Source organism: Microcaecilia unicolor, chromosome 1, assembly GCF_901765095.1.
Source record: "Microcaecilia unicolor chromosome 1, aMicUni1.1, whole genome shotgun sequence".
In the NCBI taxonomy this organism is placed as follows: Eukaryota; Metazoa; Chordata; class Amphibia; order Gymnophiona; family Siphonopidae; genus Microcaecilia; species Microcaecilia unicolor.
Genome location: NC_044031.1, coordinates 31,382,319 through 31,408,046, shown reverse-complemented (window position 1 = coordinate 31,408,046; position 25,728 = coordinate 31,382,319). Strand labels below are relative to the sequence as shown.

The following is a 25,728-nucleotide window of genomic DNA, read 5'->3' as shown; positions in this document are numbered from 1 at the left end:
ACCCCCTCGCCTCCCCACCCCAGTCCCTGGCTTCCGCCATCCGAAAACCCCCTCCCCCATCTGAGAACCCCCATCCCACATCCTTCTCCCATCTGAGTCCCCCTTACCCCTCCCCCATCTGAGAACCCCCATCTCACACCCTTCTCCCATCTGAGTCCCCCCGACCCGACCCACCTACCAACTCTGTTCTCCTGCTGCCTGGCGCCACCCACTGCCTTTAAAAAATAAATTGTGAAGCGCTGGAGTAGCAGGAGAACAGAGTTGGTAGGTGGGTCGGGTCGGGGGGACTCAGAGGAAGGTGGGACTCAATGTGGGAAGGCCCAACGATGTCCAGGAGATTTTTACTGGCAGGGCAGACGCGAGGCGCTGCTGCCTGCTACTCCGGCGCGTCTCAAATTTTTGGCAGACTGGGGAAGGAGAAAGACAGAGGGGGCAATGAAATTGCTGGAAAGAAGGTAAGAAGGAGATGAGAGTTGAATAGAAGGCGACTAAGTACTAGAAGGCGAAAGAAAGGGAGAATGAGGGCTAAAAATCAAATATGGGTGGATATAGAAGTAGAGACGAGAAAAATGAGCATAAAAAGAAAGAAAGATCAGTGCCAGATGGATGTAGAGAAGAAATGGAAAGGCAAACCTGAAAAAAAATTTAGAAGACTGACACAAATAGTGGAACAGACTGGGACTAACTCAATTAGAAAAGTACCCATTCAACAAAGGAAAAACAGAAAAACATATTTTTATTTAATACTTTTTAAGGATTGGTATGTGTCTGCTTTGGGAAAGATACATCTTTTCTATTTTTGTATTTATTTATTATTTATTTATTTTTGTGCCCCGCGCTTTCCCACTCATGGCAGGCTTAATGCTGCAGGCAATGGAGGGTTAAATGACTTGCCCACCTGTGCTGGGAATCGAACTCAGTTCCTCAGGACCAAAGTCCACCACCCTAACCACTAGGCCACTCACTCCACTATTTAACAGAGATCCACCCCAGGATACTGAGGGAGCTCAGAGAAGTTCTGGCGGGTCCCCTTAAAGATTTGTTTAATAAATCCTTGCAGACGAGAGAGGATCCAAGGGATTGGAGAACGGCAGATGTGGTCCCTCTTCACAAAACTGGTGACAGGGAAGAAGCTGGTAACTACAGGCAGGTAAGCTTCACTTCGGTTATTGGAAAAGTAATGGAAGCGATGCTGAAGGAAATGATAGTGAATTTCCTGGACGCCAATAAGTTGCAAGATCCGAGACAACATGGTTTTACCAAAGGGAAATCGTGCCAAACAAATCTCATTGAATTCTTTGATTGGGTGACAGGAGAATTGAATCAGGGACGAGCTATAGTCATAATCTACTTAGATTTCAGCAAAGCTTTTGACACGGTTCCCCACAGGAGGCTTTTAAATAAACTGGATGGGCTGAAGATAGGACCCGAAGTGGTGAACTGGATTAGGAACTGGTTGACGGACAGACGCCAGAAGGTGGTGGTGAATGGAATTTGCTCGGAAGAGGGAAAGGTGAGTAGTGGAGTGCCTCAAGGATCGGTGCTGGGGACGATTCTGTTCAATATATTTGTGAGTGACATTGCCGAAGGGTTAGAAGGTAAAGTTTCCCAATTTGCGGATGATACTAAGATCTGTAACAGAGTGGACACCCCGGAGGGAGTGGAAAACATGAAAAAGGATCTGAGGAAGCTAGAAGAATGGTATAAGGTTTGGCAATTAAAATTCAATGCGAAGAAATAGCGAATGATACATACCTGTAGCAGGTGTTCTCCGAGGACAGCAGGCTGATTGTTCTCACAACTGGAGGGGTTGACGTCCACGGCAGCCCCCACCAACCGGAACAAAACTTCGCGGGCGGTCCCGCACGCAGGGCACGCCCACCGCGCATGCGCGGCTGCCTTCCCGCCCGTGCGCGACCGTTCCCGCTCAGTTGAATGACAAGCAAATGATCAAAAACGCAACTCCAAGGGGTGGAGGGAGGGTAGGTGAGAACAATCAGCCTGCTGTCCTCGGAGAACACCTGCTACAGGTATGTATCATTCGCTTTCTCCGAGGACAAGCAGGCTGCTTGTTCTCACGACTGGGGTATCCCTAGCTCTCAGGCTCACTCAAAACAAGAACCCAGTTCAATTTAACCTCGCAACGGCGAGGGTATAACAGAAATTGACCTACGAAGAACAACTAACTGAGAGTGCAGCCTGAACAGAATAAATCGGGTCCTGGAGGGTGGAGTTGGATTTACACCCCAAACAGATTCTGCAGCACCGACTGCCCGAACCGACTGTCGCGTCGGGTATCCTGCTGGAGGCAGTAATGTGATGTGAATGTGTGGACAGATGACCACGTCGCAGCCTTGCAAATCTCTTCAATAGTGACTGACTTCAAGTGAGCCACCGACGCTGCCATGGCTCTGACACTATGAGCCGTGACATGACCCTCAAGAGTCAGCCCAGCCTGGGCGTAAGTGAAGGAAATGCAATCTGCTAGCCAATTGGAGATGGTGCGTTTCCCGACAGCGACCCCTATCCTGTTAGGGTCGAAAGAAACAAACAATTGGGCGGACTGTCTGTGGGGCTGTGTCCGCTCCAAGTAGAAGGCCAATGCTCTCTTGCAGTCCAATGTGTGCAACTGACGTTCAGCAGGGTGGGTATGCGGTCTGGGAAAGAATGTTGGCAAGACAATTGACTGGTTAAGATGGAACTCAGACACCACCTTTGGCAGGAACTTTGGGTGAGTGCGGAGCACTACTCTGTTGTGATGAAATTTAGTATACGGAGCATGAGCTACCAGGGCTTGAAGCTCACTGACCCTACGAGCTGAAGTAACTGCCACCAAGAAAATGACCTTCCAGGTCAAGTACTTCAGATGGCAGGAATTCAGTGGCTCAAAAGGAGGTTTCATCAGCTGGGTGAGGACGACGTTGAGATCCCATGACACTGCAGGAGGCTTGACAGGGGGCTTAGACAAAAGCAAGCCTCTCATGAATCGAACGACTAAAGGCTCTCCAGAGATGGCTTTACCCTCTACACGATAATGGTAAGCACTAATCGCACTAAGGTGATTCCTTACTGAGTTGGTCTTGAGGCCAGACTCTGATAAGTGCAGAAGGTATTCAAGCAGGTTCTGTGCAGGACAAGAACGAGGTTCTAGGGCCTTGCTCTCACACCAAACGACAAACCTCCTCCACTTGAAAAAGTAACTCTTTTTAGTGGAATCCTTCCTAGAGGCAAGCAAGACATGGGAGACACCCTCAGACAAACCCAGCGAAGCGAAATCTACGCCCTCAACATCCAGGCCGTGAGAGCCAGAGACTGAAGGTTGGGGTGCAGAAGCGCTCCGTCGTTCTGCGAAATGAGGGTCGGAAAAAACTCCAATCTCCACGGTCCTTCGGAGGACAACTCCAGAAGTAGAGGGAACCAGATCTGACAGGGCCAAAAGGGCGCTATCAGAATCATGGTGCCGTGATCTTGCTTGAGCTTCAGTAAGGTCTTCCCCACCACAGGTATGGGAGGATAAGCATACAGGAGGCCAGTCCCCCAATGGAGGAGAAAGGCATCCGACACTAGTCTGCCGTGTGCCTGTAGTCTGGAACAGAACAGAGGCAGCTTGTGGTTGGTCTGAGAGGCGAAAAGGTCCACCGAGGGGGTGCCCCACTCTCGGAAGATCTTGCGTACCACTCTGGAATGGAGCGACCACTCGTGCGGTTGCATGACTCTGCTCAGTCTGTTGGCCAGACTGTTGTTTACACCTGCCAGGTATGTGGCTTGGAGAAGCATGCCGAACTGGCAGGCCCAACGCCACATCCCGACGGCTTCCTGACACAGGGGGCGAGATCCGGTGCCCCCCTGCTTGTTGATGTAATACATTGCAACCTGATTGTCTGTCCGAATTTGGATAATTTGACAGGACAGCCGATCTCTGAAAGCCTTCAGTGCGTTCCAGACCGCTCGGAGCTCCAGGAGGTTGATCTGAAGACCCTTTTCCTGGAGGGACCACAGTCCTTGGGTGTGAAGCCCATCGACATGAGCCCCCCAGCCCAGGAGAGACGCATCCGTCGTTAGCACTTTCGTGGGCTGTGGAATTTGGAATGGGCGTCCCAAGGTCAAATTGGTCCGAATGGTCCACCAGTGCAGTGAATTGCGGCAGCTGGTGGAGAGCCGGATGACATCTTCTAGATTCCCGGTAGCTTGATACCACTGGGAAGCTAGGGTCCATTGAGCAGATCTCATGTGAAGACGCGCCATGGGAGTCACATGAACTGTAGAGGCCATATGACCCAGAAGTCTCAACATCTGCCGAGCTGTGATCTGCTGAGACGCTCTGGTCTGGGAAGCCAGGGACAGGAGATTGTTGGCCCTCGCTTCTGGAAGGAAGGCCTGAGCCGTCTGAGTATTCAGCAGAGCTCCTATGAATTCCAGAGATTGGGCAGGCTGGAGATGGGACTTTGGGTAATTTATCGCAAACCCCAGCAGCTCCAGGAGGCGAATAGTGCACTGCATGGACCGGAGAGCTCCCACCTCCGAGGTGTTCTTGACCAGCCAATCGTCGAGATATGGGAACACGTGCACTCCCAGCTTGCGTAGATACGCCGCTACCACCACGAGGCACTTCGTAAACACCCGTGGGGCAGAGGCGAGCCCAAAGGGCAGCACACAATACTGAAAGTGCCGTGTGCCCAGGCGGAATTTGAGATACTGTCTGTGAGCTGGCAGTATCGGGATGTGAGTGTATGCGTCCTTTAAATCCAAGGAACATAGCCAATCGTTTTTCTGAATCATTGACAGAAGGGTGCCCAAGGAAAGCATCCTGAACTTTTCTTTGACCAGGAATTTGTTCAGGCCTCTCAGGTCTAGGATGGGGCGCATTCCCCCTGCTTTCTTTTCCACAAGGAAGTACCTGGAATAGAATCCCTGCCCTTCCTGCCCGGGTGGTACGGGCTCGACCGCATTGGCGCTGAGAAGGGCGGAGAGTTCCTCTGCAAGTACCTGCTTGTGACGGGAGCTGAAGGATTGAGCTCCCGGAGGACAATTTGGTGGAAGGGAGGCCAAATTCAGGGCATATCCGCACCGCACTATTTGGAGAACCCACTGGTCGGAGGTTATGAGAGGCCACCTTTGGTGAAAAAATTTTAACATCCCCCTGACCGGCAGATCGTCCGGTACGGACACTTTGAGGGCGGCTATGTTCCCATGGATCCAGTCAAAAGCCCGTCCCCGGCTTTTGCTGTGGAGGCGCAGGGGGCTGCTTAGGCGCATGCTGTTTAGAGGAACGAGCGCGTTGGGACTGTCCCTGTGCCTGACGAGGCCTTCGGGCCGGCTGGGTGTACCTACGCTTGTTATAGGCGTAGGGCGCAGCCTGCCTGGCCCGGGAAAAACGTCCACCTGCTGAGGTGGATGCTGAAGGCGCCCGGTGGGAGAGCTTGTCGAGGGCGGTTTCCCGCTGATGCAGTTGGTCCACCAGCTGCTCGACCTTCTCACCAAAAATATTATCCCCCCGGACTTCCAGTGACGTCACGCTCTGCAATGGCGGTCTGATTGCGGAGCTCCCGACTTCCAGCCCGAAAACGAGCTAACAAATAGAGCAAACGATCCACAAAACAAGGTGAAAGTTAAGAGAGTGAGAGGCGAAACTCCCGCGACTCGAAAGATGGCGGACACAAAACTTAAAAAGGCAGATTTGACGAACTTTGCTTACCGCCAACGTGAACGAGCGCCAGAGATACAGGCCGAAGAACAAGAAGGCCAAGAGAGCATATCAAGCCCTAGCTCGCCGGCTACCCAGAGAGAGCGGGAAGCTGATGGAGAAAATGAGGTCCCGCCGGACAAATGGGAGCAACTAAGCACATGGCTCCAGGATATAAAAAAAGATATAAAAGAGATGCGACAAGACTTTGCGCAACTGAGTGCGGACCTGAGGGAAGAAATCAAAGATCTGGGTAATCGTGTCAATGAGGTAGAAATGGGGCTAGAAGAACACGCAGAAGCCCTAAATACGGTTGAGAAGCAGGTGACAGAACATCATTCAGACATGAAATTCCTAACGGACAAGGTGGAAGACCTTGAAAACAGAAGCCGACGCTCCAACATTAGAGTGCGGGGCCTACCGGAGTTACCAGAATATAATAACTGTGAAAAAGTAGTGCAAGCAATAGCAGCCCAACTCCTTTCCACATCTGACCGTCCAATAGCCCCAGAAAGCATCCGACTAGAACGAGCACACCGGGCGCTGGGGTCAAGAAGGGCAAATACGCCAAAAGATATAGTGGCCTGCTTCTCGGAGTTCAAAGTGAAAGAAGAAATTATGCACCAAGCTAGAGCGACTAGCCCAATTACATGGGAGACATACCCCATTGAATTGTTTCAAGACCTAGCGGCTACCACTTTAAAACGGCGTGGAGAACTGCGCCCGCTGATGGAGAAGCTTAGAGCAGAAGGAATAAAATACAGATGGCAACATCCGTTTGCCCTAATATTTTATAAAGAAGGCAAACAACGCAAGGTGGCATCGCTAGAAGAAGCTCACGAATATTTGGGCCCGGAAACGATGGGTAAAGCACCGTCACCAAAGCCAACATCTGGGTTACAAAGAAATAGCAAGCAGAAATGGCAGCGAGTATCGAAAGGTCGTGGAAGACTACGGAGACAAGCATCAGATCAGGCAATACGGCCAGGAAAAGGCCCGTGAAAAGAGCATCAATAATTGGAATATAAAAATACTATATACTGCGTTGATAACGGGACAAACTGGAACTGGCTAGAACATAGTAAACAACAAGGATGGATCAAATAAACTGAGCAGGCTGGAAAAATAAACGGGACCGGAAGTCCACACCATTATAGGCATGTTCTCGAACATAATAGAGATATGCCATATCAGGTTATGGGGAGGGGGGGGGGGGGAGGGGGAGGGAGAGGTGGTGTTCATATAATGACTTATTATTTGATGTCGGGAGATAAAGTGTTCAAATGTGTAACGTTTAACGTGCGGGGCCTTAACATGCCTATGAAGCGCCAACTAACATTCAAAGAAATGGTGCGCTTGAGCGCTGATGTGGTACTCTTACAAGAGACACACCTGAAAAAAGGTTATGAGAAGTTGGTGTGTCATAGGCGATACCCCACTATATATTTTTCATCTTGCGTAAACAACTCAAAACAGAGGGGAGTGTTAATAGCGTTGTCTGGCGCACTCCCTTGGGAGGTCCGTCAAGTTATAAAAGATGTAGAAGGTAGATTTTTGATGCTGTTGGTATCACTATAGATTCAATATACGATTGTTAATGTTTATGCACCAAACACGGGACAGGGATTGTTTATAGAAAAAGTAGAACACCAAATACAAAAACACCTGCAAGGACACCTAATAGTGGGCGGAGATTTTAATCTCACGATCCAACCACACTTGGATAACTCCTCAGGCCAGGCAGTATATGCTAAATCAGATAGGAAAATATGGAAGAGATTCATGGCTAGATGGGGCCTGACAGATGTATGGAGGGCCAAACATGGGCAAGAAAGAGACTACACATATTACTCTTCTTAATATAAGACATACTCTAGAGTAGATGGATGGATGGGAGATGTGATAATTGCAAATAGAATACGACAGACATATATAGAACCCCGCACCTGGTCTGACCATGCCCCAGTGGTGCTTGAGCTATTTGCAGGGGCCCGGCAGGTGGGTACCAGATATTGGCGGATGGACGAGATGCTCTTATTAGACACTAAAAATATCCCAGTGATAGAGATATATATTCTGGAGTATCTAGAATATAATGATGTAGGAGAGATCCACCCACAATTTTTGTGGGAGGGTCTTAAAGCGGTACTCCGAGGGAAATTAATAGCGTTTAGAGCCCATCTGGCAAAAGCCCGATCAGAACAGGAGGATAATATTAGAATAGAATTGCGACAACTGGAACAACAACACAAAAAAGACCCCAAAAATACTGAAGGATTAGCAAAAATACAGGAATTGAGACTAAAGCTGAACGAACTACTGATGGCGGACTTAGCCGTAAAATTGCAAATAACACAGCAGGAAAATTTTGAATTTGGAGACAAAGCAGGTAGGCTATTAGAATGCAAGCTTAAAAAACTGTCTCAACGTAATTATATAGGGGGCATACAAACAGCAGAAGGAGACTAAGAGGCATATTTTCAAAGCACTTTGGGAGGCTAAGTTCCATAGGTTTCTATGGAACTTTGGGAGGCTAAGTGCTTTGAAAATGAGCTTGTATGTCTCACAAATAGAACACATACATGAGGCATTTCTCACTCACTTTACCAATTTATATGAACCAGAACAAACCCCGGAGTTGGTTGAAATAGAGCAATACTTAAAGGAGGCGGATCTGCCTCAGATAGAGAGAGGGGGGGGGGGGGGCAACCCAATTATCCACACCCATTACATCAGAGGAGATAATGTGGGCAATAACAGATATGGCAAGTGGTAAAGCTCCTGGCCCCGATGGGTTTCCCACAAGATTTTACAAACTGTTTAGTACACACCTTACACCAATATTACAGAAACTATTTAATGCATTAGAGGACTCACAAAAGCACCCAGACACCTGGAGACTGGCGGCAATAACTTTAATATTAAAACCAGGGAAAAATCCAAAGCTATGCAGTTCATATAGGCCAATATCACTCTTAAATGTGGATTATAAGATATTCACAAAAATCCTGGCTCGAAGGTTACAGAAGCAGCTCCCAGGGGTAATACATGCAGATCAGGCGGGTTTTATAGAGGGGCGCCAGACCTTTGACAATATAAGGTGTCTAATGCATGTTATTCAACAGGTGAGGGATGACCAGACACCGGCGGTATTGCTATCAATAGACGCAGAAAAAGCGTTCGACCGTGTGGACTGGTCGTTTCTATTTGCAGCATTACAGCGAGTAGGTATTGATGGGAGGTTTCTGAGCTGGCTACAATTGCTTTATCAGGCTCCAATGGCCACCATAAAGATCAATGGGACTTATACAAGAACATTTAGCCTTCGGCGGGGAACCAGACAGGGATGTGCAATATCACCACTACTATTTGCCCTGTCATTAGAACCATTGGCCAATATGATTAGGAAAGATAGGGAGGTGACAGGGGTGGTGAGGGGTTTAAGGGAACATAAACTTATGCTGTTTGCCGATGATGTTCTGTTGACAATCTCGAGCCCATTGAAATCGGTCGAGAGGATAGTAGAGCATCTGGAACGATATGGGCAATTATTGGGATTTAAACCTAATCTAGACAAGTCGACTTTCCTTAATCTTACTGTACCGCCTGAGGAACTAAAGGCCCTTAAGGCTGCCTTCCCTTTTGTATGGGCGACAAAATCCATACGATATTTGGGAATACAGGTGACAACACAAATAGAGGGATTATATGCAGCTAATTTCCCCAAAAAAGTTGAAGAACTATTTAGCGAATTGGATAAATGGGAAGGACTTAATGTCTCCTGGAAAGGGCGCATTAATGGTGTTAAAATGATGCTGCTCCCGAAATTGTTATATCTGCTTATGGCAATTCCGATACCAATCCCCAATAGCTTTTTTGCAAAACTCAATCGCAAAATGTTTGCATATATATGGAAAAAACGTCCGCCAAGAGTGCGGCGAGCTATGATGTACCAATCATGGGAGAGAGGTGGAATGGGGGTACCCAATTTTTACTTATATTATCAGGCGGCACAAATTCGAATTTTGGCGGAATGGTCCCCTGGAGCAGCCAAGAAATGGTTGCATTGGGAAAGAGCTTGGTTGGGTAGGAGAACAATTGAGGATATCTTGTGGATACCGGGTGAGGAAATGGTTCCTATAATTAAGCAAATGCCCATTGGGCTAAAACATCCAATGTGGACGTGGTATCAAGTGAGGAAGAAGCTGTTCCCTGAGAGGAATTATTATCGGCAAACAGCTATAAGGTGGGCAACAGGATTTCCACTGGGGAGATCGGAGAAGGTATTTGAGATATGGGCCCAAGCTGGGTTGTGCACACTGGGGCAATTATGGAAAGAGGGAAAAATGCTTCAGTTCATTGAGCTTCAGGAAGAATATGGTTTAAAAGAAAGAGACCTCACTTATTACTGTAACTTACGTAGCTTCCTTAAAAAGAAAGCGCAGGACGAGTTAGACCTAGCCGAAACAGCCATGGAAATAGCTATTAGCAGAGGGGGAGGCAGGGGAGGTATAACTCGCATATACTCGGCCCTGCTGGGGCGCACGGACCCACAGGTGCGTTATCAAGCCCAGTGGGAGGAAGCATTACAGACCACATACTCCAAAGCAGAATGGAAAGCAAATTATAAATATTTACTTAATCCATCTCTGGCACAAACAGTGAATGAAAATGGATTTAAAATGTTGTACTGGTGGTACTATATGCCTGACCACCTCCATAAAATGTACCCGGGAGTGTCGGGGCAATGTTGGAGGGAGTGTGGGCAAAGGGGAACATTCTATCACATTTGGTGGACATGCGAGAAAGCAAATGAATATTGGAAGGCTGTAGTGGACCTGGTTAATAAAATACTACAGAGGACATATGCATGGAAAGCAGAACATTGCTTGCTTCATTTTCGACCAGCGTCCATACCAAGCTGGCAACACAGGCTGGCGATTCAATACTTTGTGGCGGCAAAGCTAGGATTGGCTCGAGCATGGAAGCAAGTTGAGACACCAGCCCTACAGGTGGTAACCAGGAAAGTAGACTTTCTCTACCAAATGTCAAAGCTAACAGCTATGCGAAGAGGGTCCGTACTAACTTTTAATAAGATTTGGACACTTTACGAACAATATATTGATCACACTCAGTCACCGCCTGGGTAGGGAGGGAGGGTAGGATGTGAAATGTTGGGGGGAGGGGGAATTAACAAATGAAATCAAATTGTACTTGAAGTTTTAGCTATTTGTATGCTGTTTATTTGATAATAATTTCAATAAAAGAAATAAACTATAAAAAAAAAATATATATATTATCCCCCGGCAAGGGACGTCGGCCAGTCTCTGCTGGGTGCGGTTGTCCAGGTCAGAGGCACGCAGCCATGAGAGCCTGCGCATCACTATACCTTGGGCCGCAGCACGAGATGCCACGTCACAGGCGTAATAGATACCCCTGGACAGGAACTTTCTGCACGCCTTCAGCTGCCTGACCACCTCCTGAAAAGGCCTGGACTGCTCCGGCGGGAGCTTGTCAACCAGGTCCGCCAGTTGCTTCACATTATTCCGCATGTGTATGCTCGTGTAGAGCTGGTAAGACTGGATGCGGGTCACGAGCATGGAAGATTGGTAGGCCTTCCTCCCAAACGAGTCCAGAGTGCGAGACTCCCGCCCCGGGGGTGCCGAAGCGGTATCCCTCGAACTCCGTGCTCTCTTGAGAGCAGAGTCCACGACCGCCGAGTCATGAGGCAGTTGGGGCCGCATTAACTCTGGGTCCGAGTGGATTCTGTATTGGGACTCTGCTTTCTTGGGGATGGTGGGATTAGATAATGGTCTCAACCAGTTCCGAAGCAGTGTCTCTTTGAGGACATTATGCAACGGCACCGTGGAGGACTCTCTAGGTGGTGATGGATAATCGAGGACCTCGAGCATCTCAGCCCTCGGCTCATCCACAGAGATCACGGGGAAGGGAATGCATATAGACATGTCCCTGACGAAGGAGGCAAAGGAGAGGCTCTCAGGTGGCGAGAGCTTTCTCTCTGGTGAAGGCGTGGGGTCGGAGGGAAGGCCCACAGACTCCTCTGAGGAGAAATATCTGGGGTCCTCCTCCTCCCCCCATGAGGCCTCTTCCTCGGTGTCAGACATGAGATCTTGCAGCTCAGTCCTCAACCGGGCCCGGCTCGACGTCGAGGCACCGAGGCCTCGGTGGCGTCGTCGAGCGGTGGACTCCCGCGCCGGCGGGGATGAAGCTCCCTCCATCGACGTCGACTCCACCTGCGTGGCGGTCGAGACGGCATCGAAGGCCTCAGCACCGGGCTAGAGCACGCCGGCGCCGCCATCAACAGCGCCGAGGGCGCAAGCACCCCCGGCACTGGCACAGTCTGGCGCATCAGCCCTTCCAGGATCCCCGGAAGGATGGCTCGGAGGCACTCATCCAGGCCCGCTGACGGGAAAGGCGAGGGGGCCAGTAGAGGTGTCGGTGCTGGAAGCTGTTCGGGTCCAGGAGACTGCACCGAAGTGCTGGCACCTCTACTACAGAGGGGGACCTCTCCTCTCGACGCTGGCGCTTCCTCGGCGTCGACTCCTCTCTGGCGCCGGGAGCCAGGTGCGTCGTGGGCGACCGATGACGGTGCTTCTTCGCCTTTTTGCGGTGCCCGTCATCGGCGCTCGGTGGGACTGACGAGGAGGAAGTAGATCCCCCTCTGCCTCGAGGGATCGGGTCCGACAGGGTTCGGTCCCGAGGGCCCTGGGTAGAGGGAGTGACCGGGGCCGATTGCCCGCGCGGCCTCTCACCCCTTCCGTCTCCGGAGGACCGGCGGGCCCTGTACTCCTGGGGTCGATGCCATCTGTGCCGATTTCGTAGACATCGATACCGGTACCAAAGAACTGGCCGTCGATACCGATGCCGTCGAAGTCGAGGGGCCGGCGCAAGTTCCAAAAAGACGGTCCCGAAGAACTTGCCTCGCTACTTGTGTCCGTTTCCGGAGACCGAGACACAAGGTACACGACTTGGTATCGTGCTCCGGCCCGAGGCACTGGAGGCACCAAGCGTGAGTGTCGGTCTGCGAGATATGCCGGCCGCACCGACCACACTTTTTAAATCCACTCGGGACCTTCGAGGACATCGACGGAAAAATCGCGTCGGCGAAGTCAAAGTCGTCGATGGTGGCAGTAAAAATCACACCTCGAAAATAATTCGACCGCGCGGCCACAAGGCCACAGTGCGATGCCCTCGCTAAGAGACGAGGGAAACAAAGTTCAGCGCGTTTTTTTTTTTTTTTTAAACGAAAAGAGAAAAACACGAACAATGAAAGAAAAGAAGAAAAATTCGCGCGAAAACGCGATCCGGTTTCCAGGGCTGACAGAGAGAGAGAGACGAACGCGGCTCTCTCCAGCGCGGAAAAGAAAGAACTGAGCGGGAACGGTCGCGCACGGGCGGGAAGGCGGCCGCGCATGCGCGGTGGGCGTGCCATGCGTGCGGGACCGCCCGCGAAGTTTTGTTCCGGTTGGTGGGGGCTGCCGTGGACGTCAACCCCCCCAGTCGTGAGAACAAGCAGCCTGCTTGTCCTCGGAGAAGCAAAGTAACATAGTAGATGACGGCAGAAAAAGACCTGCACAGTCCATCCAGTCTGCCCAAGAAATGTGCCACTTTTTTGTGTATACCTTACCTTGATTTGTACCTGTCTTTTTCAGGGCACAGACCGTACAAGTCTGCCCAGCACTATCCCTGCCTCCCACCATCGGCTCTGGCACTTAGGGAATGGAAATCCACGGGAGATGTATGTGTTAGGCGGGGAGAGTCTGATAGGTACGGACGGGGAGAGGGATCTTGGGGTGATAGTATCTGAGGATTTGAAGGCGACGAAACAGTGTGACAAGGCGGTGGCCATAGCGAGAAGGTTGTTAGGCTGTATAGAAAGAGGTGTGACCAGCTGAAAAAGGGAGTGTTGATGCCCCTGTATAAGTCGTTGGTGAGGCCCCACCTGGAGTATTGTATTCAGTTTTGGAGACCGTATCTTGCTAAGGATGTAAAAAGAATTGAAGCGGTGCAAAGAAAAGCTACGAGAATGGTATGGGAGTTGTGTTACAAGAAGTATAAGGAGAGACTTGCTGACCTGAACATGTATACCCTGGAGGAAAGGAGAAACAGGGGCGATATGATACAGACGTTCAAATATTTGAAAGGTATTAATCCGCAAACAAACCTTTTCCGGAGATGCAAAGGCGGTAGAACAAGAGTACATGAAATGAGATTGAAGGGGAGCAGACTCAAGAAAAATGTCAGGAACTATTTTTTCACGGAGAGAGTGGTGGATGCTTGGAATGCCCTCCCATGGGAGGTGGTGGAGATGAAAACGGTAACGGAATTCAAACATGCGTGGGATAAACATAAAGGAATCCTGTTCAGAAGGAATGGATCCTCAGGAGCTTAGCCAAGATTGGGTGGCAGAGCCGGTAGTGGGAGGCGGGGCTGGTGGTTGGGAGGCAGGGATAGTACTGGGCAGACTTATACAGTCTGTGCCAGAGCCGGTGGTGGGAGGCGGGGCAGACTTATACGGTCTGTGCCCTGAAAAAGACACAAAAAGTGGCACATATCAGTTTATCTTCTTGGGCAGACTGGAGAATTCCTTTATTAAATGAAAGCGGAAAATCAAATTTCAATACATTACACTGTGCAGTTATAAAGCCAGCCCCTCTATACTTTTATACAAAAATGCAAATTTTACACAAAAAACCGTCCCCCCCAACCCCCCCAAACATTCAACTCAACTTCAAGCGTACATGCTTCCACCAAACCCCAAAGGTCTTTACCCCCACCTCCACCCGTTCCCATCGGGCCACTTCCTGGACAGCTCGGACAACGTCCCAGGAGACCTGCTCAGCAGACCTGCACTCCTGGCCCAGGGACACCCCGCAGCGAGCCATCCATAGGCAGTATCTGATGATAACTGAGATTAGAAAGGCGGTACCTGGCTCTAGCCGCCCCGTCTCCCCCTGCCTCCCATACACCCAGTCCGCATAGGTGTAGGACGTGAAGCTGGGGATGGCCAGCAAGGCAGCCACTCTCCGGCAAACCGCTACGGAGAATGGACACTCCTTCAGGAAGTGGTCCATGGTCTCCAGCCGGCCAGCACACTCCCCCCTCGGGCAGTCTCGGTCCTGCTGGTTCCTACACCGAAGGTTTGCCCTAACATACAACCTGCCATGTAGGGACAGCCAAGCAATGTCCCTGTACTTGTGTGGGATGCGTTTGGATGAAATAAAACGCAGGCCCTGCCTCAGCACGGGCTCCGGAGCATCCCTAAGAGCTAGGGGAGAGGAGAAGCGTTGGGAGCGAACCCGCTCCACCCAGATCTCCCTCTGCCCTGCCCTAACTTCCTCCCATGTAATGTCCCACAGCCGAACCAGCTTTACCAAAGATTTATAGTAGCCTACCCCCTCCGGGAACCCTTTCCGCAACCGTCCCACCCTACCTCCCCCCAACCAAGGACCCCAAAATCCCTCCCACCACTGGACAACACTGTGTACCCATCCTGGGGCATTCAGACCCCCCGCCCGCCCCAGGTTAAACTGGATGAAGAGGGAGGAGAATAGCAAGACTGGGTTTACCATTCCCAACCCCCCTTCCTCCCGCGACCGGTAAGTGAAATTACGTCGAACTGGGTTCATCCTGTTCCCCCACAGGAGTTGAAAGAACACGCTGTAAATTGCCGTGAAACAGCGTTCCGGCAGGAGACAGATGTAGCTCAGGAACAGGAACATGGGGACCACCTGGCTCTTCAGCAACCGGACCCGGTCCTCCATGGGCATCCGCCACCCCTTCCAGCGGTCCACCTTCTCCTTCGCCTCCGCTATCCTTTGTTCCCAATTTTCCCGCCCGTAATCCCCTCCCCCAAAATACACTCCCAAAACCCTCATTTTCTCTATCCCATCCGGGAACCCTCCACCTAAATTAAACCGCCGTCCCTCTGGCCCCACCCACAAGCTGGTGCTCTTGCCCAGGTTTACCCGAGACCCCGAAGCCTGGGAGTATGCTGCAAGGGTCTCCTGCAGCCTCCTCCCCTCCCTGCGATCCGCCACCCAGACGGTGATATCGTCCGCATAGGCGATGACTCGCAACACATTCCCTTTGCCTACCTCCACTCCTCTGAGCCCCCTTCCAGCCTCCTCACCAGGGGATCAATGGCGAAAGCGTACAGCAGGGGGCTCAACGGGCACCCCTGCCGCACCCCGGCGAGATCCCCACCTCCGCCCCCCTCCATCCATTCACCAGGGGAAAGAATCGCGCCCCCGCATACAATAACTGAAGTTGCGCGATCCATTCCCCCGGGAATCCATAGTGGTCTAGGACCTTCCATAAAAAACCCCACTGCACTCGGTCGAAAGCCTTGTCCTGGTCCAAGGCCACAACCAGCCTGCCCTCTCCCACCCGACTACGTTCCAGGCCCTCCTCACCCAGGCCACTGCCTCTAGCACCCCCCTTCCCGGGACCCCACACCCCTGCGGGGCTGCCACCACTTCCCCGGAGATCTTCCTCATGCGGGCAAGGAGCATGTGAGCGAAGATCTTCCGGTCGGTGTTCAGAAGTGCAATCGGCCGCCAATTTGCCACATCCTGGGGGTCCTTGCCTTTGCTAAGGAGGACCAAAGCTGATGCCCCCATCGACTCAGGCAAGGATCCCCCTTGTTCGTGCCGCCTCCCAGATTGCCAACATGACCGGCGCCAACTGATCCCTAAACCGCTGGTAGAACTCTGCCGGGAGTCCGTCTGGCCCCGGCGCCGTCCTGCGCCGCAAGGCCCCAATGGCCTCCTGTACCTCCCGCAGCGTCCACGGCCGCAGCAAGGCCCGAAGATGAGGCCCCCCCTTACCCACCCCTGGGGTTTCCTCAATGTACCTCGCCATGGCCTCCTCCCCCAACCGTTGGTCCAAAAAGACCCGCCCAAAGTGGGTCCCCACCACCTGCAAGATACCTTCCCTAGACTGCTGGAGCGTCCCTCCCCTCATCCCTTAACCCCTCTACCACCCTCCTCTCCCTTCTTTCCTTACAGCAGTCATAAGGGTTCGGGCTGAGCAGCTTCCCGAAGTCCCGCTCATAGACGAGGGAAGAGTACCGATTGTATTGTACCCGTTCCACCTCCTGCTGCAAGGCCTCAATGTCCTCCCTCTTCCCTCCCCTGGAAATCAAATTGTCCCTTCGCTTCCTCAGAGCAGTTCCTAGCCGGGTGACCTCCCTCCCCTGCCTCCTCGCCTGACGGAGAAAGAACCCCCTGGTGCGGTGTTTCAAAACTTCCCACCAGTCCCCTAGGGAAGGGAAGACACCCTGAATGGATACCTGGTCTGCCAGAAACTCCAGATACTCCTGGTACAACACCCCCTCCCTCAACCATTTCTGATTTAAACGCCACAATCCTTTCCCCAATCCGTGAATCCCCCCTCCCCCCAGCTCGACCAGCACCATCTTGTGGTCTGAGAAATCAACCTCTACCACCCTTGGTGCCTTCCCACACGCCCCTCCCCGAACTAAAATCCGGTCGATTCTACTTCTACAAGTGCCCCGGGCAAAAGTGAAACCCTGCGTCCCACCACCAAACTCTATGTGCGCGTCCACCAATCCCGCTCCCTTCATGATCCCTGCTAGCCGTACCCCATCGTAACCTACTTGCGCCGCCCTCCCCCCCCTATCCTCCTTCCTCAGGACTGTGTTAAAATCCCCCCCCCAAACTAGCTGCCGTGAGGTGTAAAGGTACGGCCGAATTTTCCCAAACAGTGCTGCCCTTCCCCGTTTGCTTTGCGGCCCGTAGATGTTAATCATCCGCAAAGCCACCCCCCGCAATCTCACATCTAACACCAGACACCTCCCAATTCCCAGCTCCACCACCCTCTGGATCTCTACTTTAAATGTTTTGAAGAGGATGCCTATCCCCCCATACCGTTCCCCTGCCAGACCCCAAATAGAGGGCCCCCATCTCCAGGCCTGCTTTGCCCGCCGAACCTCCTCCAGCGTTCGCAGCCTGGTCTCCTGCAGAAGAAAACAGTCCGCCGCCACGGCAGAGAGGCCATCGAACGCCAAGCATCTCGCCCTCTGGGAGGCGACACTAGCCACATTAAGTGTGGCGAATGTTAACAGCAGTCCAGCCATCATTGTGCCGTTCCATACCCCCCGCCCTCCTGGCTACCTTCCCTCTGCTCCATACTACCTCCAGGGATCCCTTCCCCTTCACCCTCCCCTTCCTCGTCCGCCCAGTCCCGGACCCCTAGCTCAAAAAGCCCCCCCCCTTTCCTTACTTTCTTCCTCCTCTTCTTCCTCTTTTCTTCGCCCACCTCCCTCCCTCCTTGGGAGTTGTCCACTGACCCTCCCCCCCCTGCCTCCTCTCCCGCCCCTTCTTCGACCCCCTCCATCAATCCTGCCTCCAGCCCATCCTCCCTCTCCTCTCTTGCCTTCATCCCTGCCTCCTGTCCTACCCTCCTTTTCTCCCCCACCCCCCCAATCTGCCCCCCACCTCCCCGACCTCCTCCACTACCATTTCCTCCTCTTCGTCCCTCAAAACCTTCTCCCTCTTCTTCTTCTTCCTTTTACCCGCTGTTCCCTTTCCAGCGTCTGCCATGCTTTCCAACCCATCCTGCCGGCTCATCCCATCCTCTCCTTCCTCTCCTGCCAGTTCGTCACCCCCTCCCTCATCTTCCAATCCCCTAAATCTGTTCTTTACTTCTATCCCCATTCCTGCCTCCCCTCCCCCTTCCTCCCGTACCCCCGTCACCTTCCGTTGTTTTTTTGACACCCGCGTCCAACCCTCATCTGCCCCGTCCTGCCGCTTCTGCCCTTCCCCCAACCCTTCCCCACCTCCCACTCCCTGTCCCTCCGCAGCTCCTTTCCCCCCCACCCCGGGAACCTGATCTCGCCCTACATTCACTCCCCCCCTCTCCCTCTGAACTGGACCGCCCCCTCCCATGTCCTCCTCTCCCCTGTTATGGGAGGCCCAAGGGCAAGCTCTGAATGCATGCCCCAGACCCCCACACAAATTACACCGGATAGATGCACAAGACTCCGTAGGATGCTCCTTAGACCCGCACTTCCCACACTGCCGTACTGGGCACGACATACTAAAATGTCTGAATGACCCGAACTTGTGACATTGCCGCGGCTGCCCCTTGTAAAAGCAGAGGATCCGATCCCTGCCAATGAACGCCGCGGAGGGAATGTGCTGGGTCACGTGTCCTGCCTGCTTCAGCCTAACCTGCGCACACCATCCTCCCGCCCACACCCTACTGGGGTCAGGGAGTTTGGACAAGGGGGTACGCAATTCTGCGTACCGCTGTAGCCAGAAGGCCAGGTCCGCCCCTGAAATGGATTCATTTCGGACCAGCAGGGTTACCTGCACCAGGTCAGGTCTGCTGATCGGTACGGCCCTAAAGTTTCTCCAATCCCCTTTCCCCCTTACCCCCTCGTATTTCTCCCAGAAGACCTCCATGCCTCGCTGGGTCAGAAAACTAACATCATACTCTGGGATATTCACCGGGTGGATACAGGCATAGAGGTCCTCTGGGAGAAATCCTAAACCCAGGACCAACTTCAGGGCCTCATCCCTACTTGGCATCCCCCCCTCCCCCACCCACCTTAACTGAATCACATTCCTCCTTTTGGGAACCTGGCCCCCCCACCCTCCCCCCCATCCTTCCCCAATGCTTCCTGCCCCCCCATTCCCCCTGCGCCCGCCCCTCCCACCTACTACCGCCGCAAAGGATGGAGCACCCCCCCACCGTCCCCCTCCTCCATCTCCTGCACTGAGACCCCCCTGCTCCTGCTACGCCTTACCCCCCCTCTCTCTCTTGCCTCCCCTCTCAGCCTCCCTCCCTTCTCTCCCTTCTATCAGCAGACTTTGCACATCCCCTGCCTTCACAGTGTCCTTCTGTACCATTTCCCCTGCAGCAAAAAACCTGCCATTGTCCCCTTCAACACGTTCGTTAGAGACAGTGAGAGCAGGTTCCCCTAAATACTTGTTCCCCTCCCGATGCCCCTGACCCCCTCCCCCGCCCACCGAGCCAACCCTCCCCTCCCGGCCCGAACACTCCCCCCTGGCTCGCACCCCTGCAGCCTGGCCAACTGCAAAGTCAAAGGTACCAGTCAAGTTTCCTTCTGGCGCACACTGCAAGGCAAACACCTCCCGCTCCTCCCCCCCTCCTTCCCCCCCGGAACCTGCTCTCTGTGCTGGGTCCCTCCTTGCAACGTGCTGCTCCAGCTTTCCCTGTGCGGGCCCGCTGTTTTCCTGGGAACTGGTCTCCCCTCTGGCGTCCTGCTTCGTTGGGACTTCCTGCTCTGCCGTTTCGCAAAGTAAGAGTGGCTTCCCGCACTCCAGCACCACTCGCTCTCCCAAACATGGGGAATCCTCCTGCGCTGTAGCATTCTCCTCTGCGGCCATCCCTGCTCCTCCAGCCCGATTGGCTGGCGCCTCCTGCTCCAATGTGCTGGGCGGGCATGGCATCCCGCCACCCGGCAGCGCAGTTCCTTGCCATTCTGAACTTTTATGTGGGGAACACTGTGTGGCCTCCTGTGCTTTCTCTATGGAAAACCACTCCTTGTCTTCACCTGCCTTTCTTCCTGCATTCTCCTTTAAGAGGCAGCTCCCTGCTGGAACATCTCCACTTTCAGTCCTTAGCCCTGCTGCAGGCTGATTGGCTGGAACATCCTGCTCCTCAGAGCTTTGTGGGTGAGGCCTCCCAGGCATTTTTTCCTTGCCGTCTGCTCCTACTACAGGCAATGGGAACAGGACAACCTCCTCTTCTCCAGGTAAGTTCTCTGTTTCAACTTCCACCACCACTTCTGTGGAAAAAGGTTTCTCTCCTGAAATTCCAGCCTCTGTTTCAACAATGTGAAAAGTCTTAGTGTTAAAGTTTTTTTCCTGTTCTGCTCTCCCACACTCAGGTGTTCTCAATGAGGCTTCCACAGCTAGGGTTACCATATTTGCCCTAAGAAAAAAGAGGACACATGCCCCGCCCCCTTGATACACCTCTTCCCCGCCCCATCCCGCCCATGCCCCGCCCCTTGCCCCGCCCCCTATTCTATCTTATAACTTTAAGTTGCTTTGCACATAATACCTAAAAACATTACCAGAACTCAAACAGCATCAATCCAACCTATGAAAAAGCAACACTGCAAATATGTCAGAATCTACAAAGATATTGTATCTTAAGCCCATAGTTAACACGCTTGTCTTTTAAGGAAAGAAAGAGAGAAGTTAGAACAAACCTTTGTAGCCTTTCTATTTTTTTTTTCTGTATATTCCGCTCCCGTTGCAGGCAGGCAAGTTAGACAGCAGCACTTAAAAGCTGGAGACACAGAATAACAAGTCACCCTGCAACCCACAACAAGATGATTAGTTCCGCATGGCCGGGGGGCGGGGCACTCTTAAGAGAAACAACATTGGGCAATAAAACATTTAACAGAAAAAGAAAAAAAAACCCAGCCAGCGTGATAGGGACAGAGGATACCACTTGTACAGATAGATGAGGAGAGGAACAGTAAGGAAGCCCTGAGTTGAAAAAGATAGCACAGAGAAGCTGGCCGACATTTGTGCACCTTTGTTCCAATAATCCAAATGAAATCGAGAACAGGAGGATTTATTTTAAGCAACGGGGAGAGAGAAACCAATTGAATTACCCAGCCAGTTCCATTCTGGTCTCCCCCCCCAGGCGGGCCCCAGTTTTCTTCTACTTTAACAATTACTTCTATCTCCGGTTTTATTACTTCCCCCCCCCCCCAATCCCCACACCGCGACTGCCTGCCAACAAGTGAAGCAAGTAGCAGCTACATCAAGAAAGTGGCTCAGTCCGTCCGACCCCAGCCAGACCCACACAACTCGGATAAAAAACAAATTTACCTCGTGGCTGCAGCAGCAGCAGCAGCAGCAGGCACTACGTACTAGTTGACTCGTGCGTGCAGGAGGACTGAGGACGGAGGGAGGGCGGATCGATCAATTAATCAGCTGACTGGGGCGTGTACGTCATCACGCACGGACGCTGCACGTCGGACGAGGGGAGGAGACTGAAAGTCAGGAGGAGGAGCGGAGGAGGAGGAGAAAACCCGGACAAAGCCAGCAAACAAAGAAATCCGCCCGGACTCCCGACAGCGCCCTCAAAAAGAGGACATGTCCGGGGAAATCCGGACAAATGGTAACCCTATCCACAGCCCCACCTTCAGTCCTGCTTACTCCAGAAGCTGCCTGCAGAGGCCCCGACTGACTAGCAAGGTATTGCATGAATTTTAATGTATTTTGGGTGCTTGTTCCTGGCAGCTACCCTGATGCTTCAATGTTCTGGGGTCCAAAGCCTGGGCTGATTCCTTCCTGCTCTGTTTGTTGCTTCCACTGTACCGAGGCTGACGGGCCTGTTCCCCCGAGGCCATCCTGTCTCTGTTGATATAGAGTTCTCTCAGAGGATTTCCAGGGCCTTTCCTCAGGGCCCTTAGCAGCTGTTCTTTTTTCTGGAGAAGCCTAAGCAACCTGGTTTCCTCTTTCATATAGGTCTTGCGATGCTCTTCTGGGGCCAGCCTGCTCAGGGCTTTTGCCATTTTGACTCGCTTCCCCAGGTCCACCACCTCCTTTTCCGTACTTTTAATTCTCTTCACCATTTTAATTATGCCACTGGCCGGGTCCTCTGGATCCTGGCAGTAGTCCACAAGCTCTTCCTCCTCTAGATCATCACTATCCTCACTGCCTTCCTCCTCCACCTCCGGCAGGGCCTCTTGACAGATCTCCATTACCACTCTTTCCTTCTCAGACCAGCTCTTCTCTAGGGCCTCCGCCAGCTCTCTCCCCCCCTCACCTGCTGGACGTTGTGCGGCCGCGAGGGGGGTACCAGTCCGGCTTCCTCCCTTGGAGTCTGGCCCTCTTCTATCCACAGGGCTCCTTTCCCGCCTCCCTGCGGCACTGCAAGGGAGGGGTCTGCTGTTCCTGACCCTCTGGTCCCTGAGCCCAAGAGGCCCCATGGCCTGGGCCTGTCCTGGGGAACGCTCCCCAGAGGCCCTCCACATCCTTGGGGAGGGAGTTAGGCCTCACTCTCCTCCCACTGGAAGTCTGCAGAGCTCTCTGAAACACCTCCTTCCACCTCAGCAGACTGGATGGACCGTGCAGGTCTTTTTCTGCCATCATCTACAAAGTACAGAGAAAATGCTTTTCTGTTTTTCTTTTACCTATACTTTCACTGCTTATAGAGTCTCCATTTCAGATTTTGTCTGCATGTTTTTTGTGGTCCACTATTTTGTATCAGGTGAGGGTCTGTCCGTGTACTGCATGTCTAGCTGAGGTTAAGGATTATGCTAAAATGTAGTGTCTGTGTAGGAACGCATAACAGTCGAACTTGTTCCAGTTTCCCAGTAGCAGGTTTATAACACCGTCTTTTCATAGGTGGGTCATGGCTGTTATGATTTGGAAAGTTTTTCCTGTATAGGTTTTGAGTGTCTTTTAGAAGGGTTTTGTGTTATTTTGCAAAGTGACTGTAGCCTGTTTGAAAGCGGGCTCTGGGGCAAGGTCTGCCAAAAGGTGGCTCTTCTTACTGCAAATAAAAATGCCCAGGACTAATGGTCTCCCCATCCTATAGCGAAGTTACTTACCTGTAGCAGGTATTGTCCGAGGACAGCAGGCTGATTGTTCTCACTGATGGGTGACGTCCCACGGCAGCCCCAGGTCTGGAAATCTTCCTAGCAACAAAGCTTGCTAGAGCCCTCGAGCACACAAGTGCGCGCATGCGCAGCCATCTTCCCGCCCGTCGCGCGAGCGTGCCACTTAGTCAACTTATAAAGCAAAGACAAGGAAAGAGACAACTCCAAAGGGGAGGTGGGCGGGTTTATAAGAACAATCAGCCTGCTGTCCTCTGAGAATACCTGCTACAGGTAAGTAACTTTGCTTTCTCCGAGGACAAGCAGGCTGCTTGTTTTCACTGATGGGGTACCCCTAGCCCCCAGGCTCACTCAAAATAACAAACAGAGTCAATTGGGCCTTGCAACGGCGAGGACATAACAAGAATTGACCTACAAAGAAACAGCTAACTGACAGTGCAGCCTGGAACAGAACAAACATGGGCCTAGGGGGGTGGAGTTGGATTCTAAACCCCAAACAGATTCTGCAGCACCGACTGCACAAACCGACTGTCAAGTCGGGTGTCCTGCTGCAGGCAGTAATGAGATGTGAATGTGTGGACTGATGACCAAGTCGCAGCCTTGCAAATCTCCTCAATAGTGGCTGACTTCCAGTGGGCCACTGACGCTGCCATGGCTCGAACACTGTGAGACGTCACATGACCCTCAAGAGTCAGCCCAGCTTGGGCGTAAGTGAAAGAAATGCAACTTGCTAGCCAATTGGAAATGGTGCGTTTCCCTACAGCCACTCCCCTTCTGTTAGGATCAAAAGAAACAAACATTTGGGTGGACTGTCTGAAGGAGCTTGTCCGCTCCACATAGAAGGCCAATGCTCTCTTGCAGTCTAATGTATGCATCTGACGTTCAGCAGGGCGGGTATGAGGACGGGGAAAAAATGTTGGCAAGACAATTGACTGGTTCAGATGGAACTCCAACATCACCTTTGGCAAAATCTTAGGGTGAGTGTGGAGGACTACTCTGTTGTGATGAAATTTGGTATATGGAGCATGAGCTACCAAGGCTTGGAGCTCACTGACTCTACGAGCTGAAGTCACAGCCACCAAGAAAATGACCTTCCAGGTCAAATACTTCAGATGGCAGGAATTCAGTGGCTCAAAAGGAGGTTTCATCAGCTGGGTGAGAACGACGTTGAGATCCCATGACACTGTAGGAGGCTTGACAGGGGGCTTTGACAAAAGCAAACCTTTCATGAAGCAAACAACTAAAGGCTGTCCCGAGATAGGCTTACCCTCCACACGATAATGATAAGCACTAATAGCACTAAGATGAACCCTTACTGTGTTGGTCTTAAGATCAGACTCTGACAAGTACAGATCTGACGAGGCCAAAACGGAGCAATCAGAATCATGGTTCCGCCGTCTTGCTTGAGTTTCAGCAAAGTCTTCCCCACCAAAGGTATGGGAGGATATGCATACAGGAGGCCCTCTCCCCAATGAAGGAGAAAGGCATCTGATGCTAGCCTGCCGTGGGCCTGAAGTCTGGAACAGAACTGAGGGACCTTGTGATTGATTTGAGTGGCAAAAAGATCCACCAAGGGGGTGCCCCACGCTTGGAAGATCTTGCGTACCAAGCTCGAGTTGAGCTACCACTCGTGAGGTTGCATTATCCTGCTCAACCTGTCGGCCAGACTGTTGTTTACACCTGCCAGATACGTGGCTTGGACAAACATGCCGTAACGGCTAGCCCAAAGCCACAACTGGATGGCTTCCTGACACAGGGGGCGAAATCCGGTAACCCCCTGCTTGTTGATGTAATACATGGCAACCTGATTGTCTGTCTGAATTTGAATGATTTGATTGGACAACCGATCTCTGAAAGCCTTTAGCGTGTTCCAGTCCGCTCGCAACTCGAGGAGATTGGGCTCCCCACCCCAGGAGGGATGCATCCGTTGTCAGCACTTTTTGTGACTGAGGAATTTGAAAGGGACGTCCCAAGGTCAAATTGGATCGAATTGTCCACCATAACAGGGAGTTGTAAAAAGCGGTGGACAATTGGATTACAACCTCTAGATCCCCTGCAGCTTGATACCACTGGGAAGCTAGGGTCCATTGAGCTGATCTCATGTGAAGACAGGCCATGGGAGTCACATGAACTGTGGAGGCCATATGGCCTACCAATCTCAACATCTGCCGAGCTGTGATCTGCTGAGACGCTCTGGCCAAGGAAACGAGGGACAGAAGATTGTCTGCCCTCGCCTTGGGAAGATAGGTACGAGCTGTCTGTGAGTCCAGCAGAGCTCCTATGAATTCTAGTTGTTGAACTGGAAGAAGGTGGGACTTTGGGTAATTTATAACAAACCCCAGTAGCTCTAGGAGTTGAATAGTCATCTGCATGGACTGCAGAGCTCCTGCCTCAGAGGTGTTCTTCACCAGCCAATCGTCAAGATAATGGAACACATGCACTCCCAGTCTGC

General features: G+C 52.1%; 1 pseudogene; it reads right to left on the bottom strand.

The window, feature by feature from the left end:
- Positions 1-25,728, bottom strand: part of LOC115464598 — a 274,379-nt pseudogene that overhangs the window by 140,676 nt on the left and 107,975 nt on the right.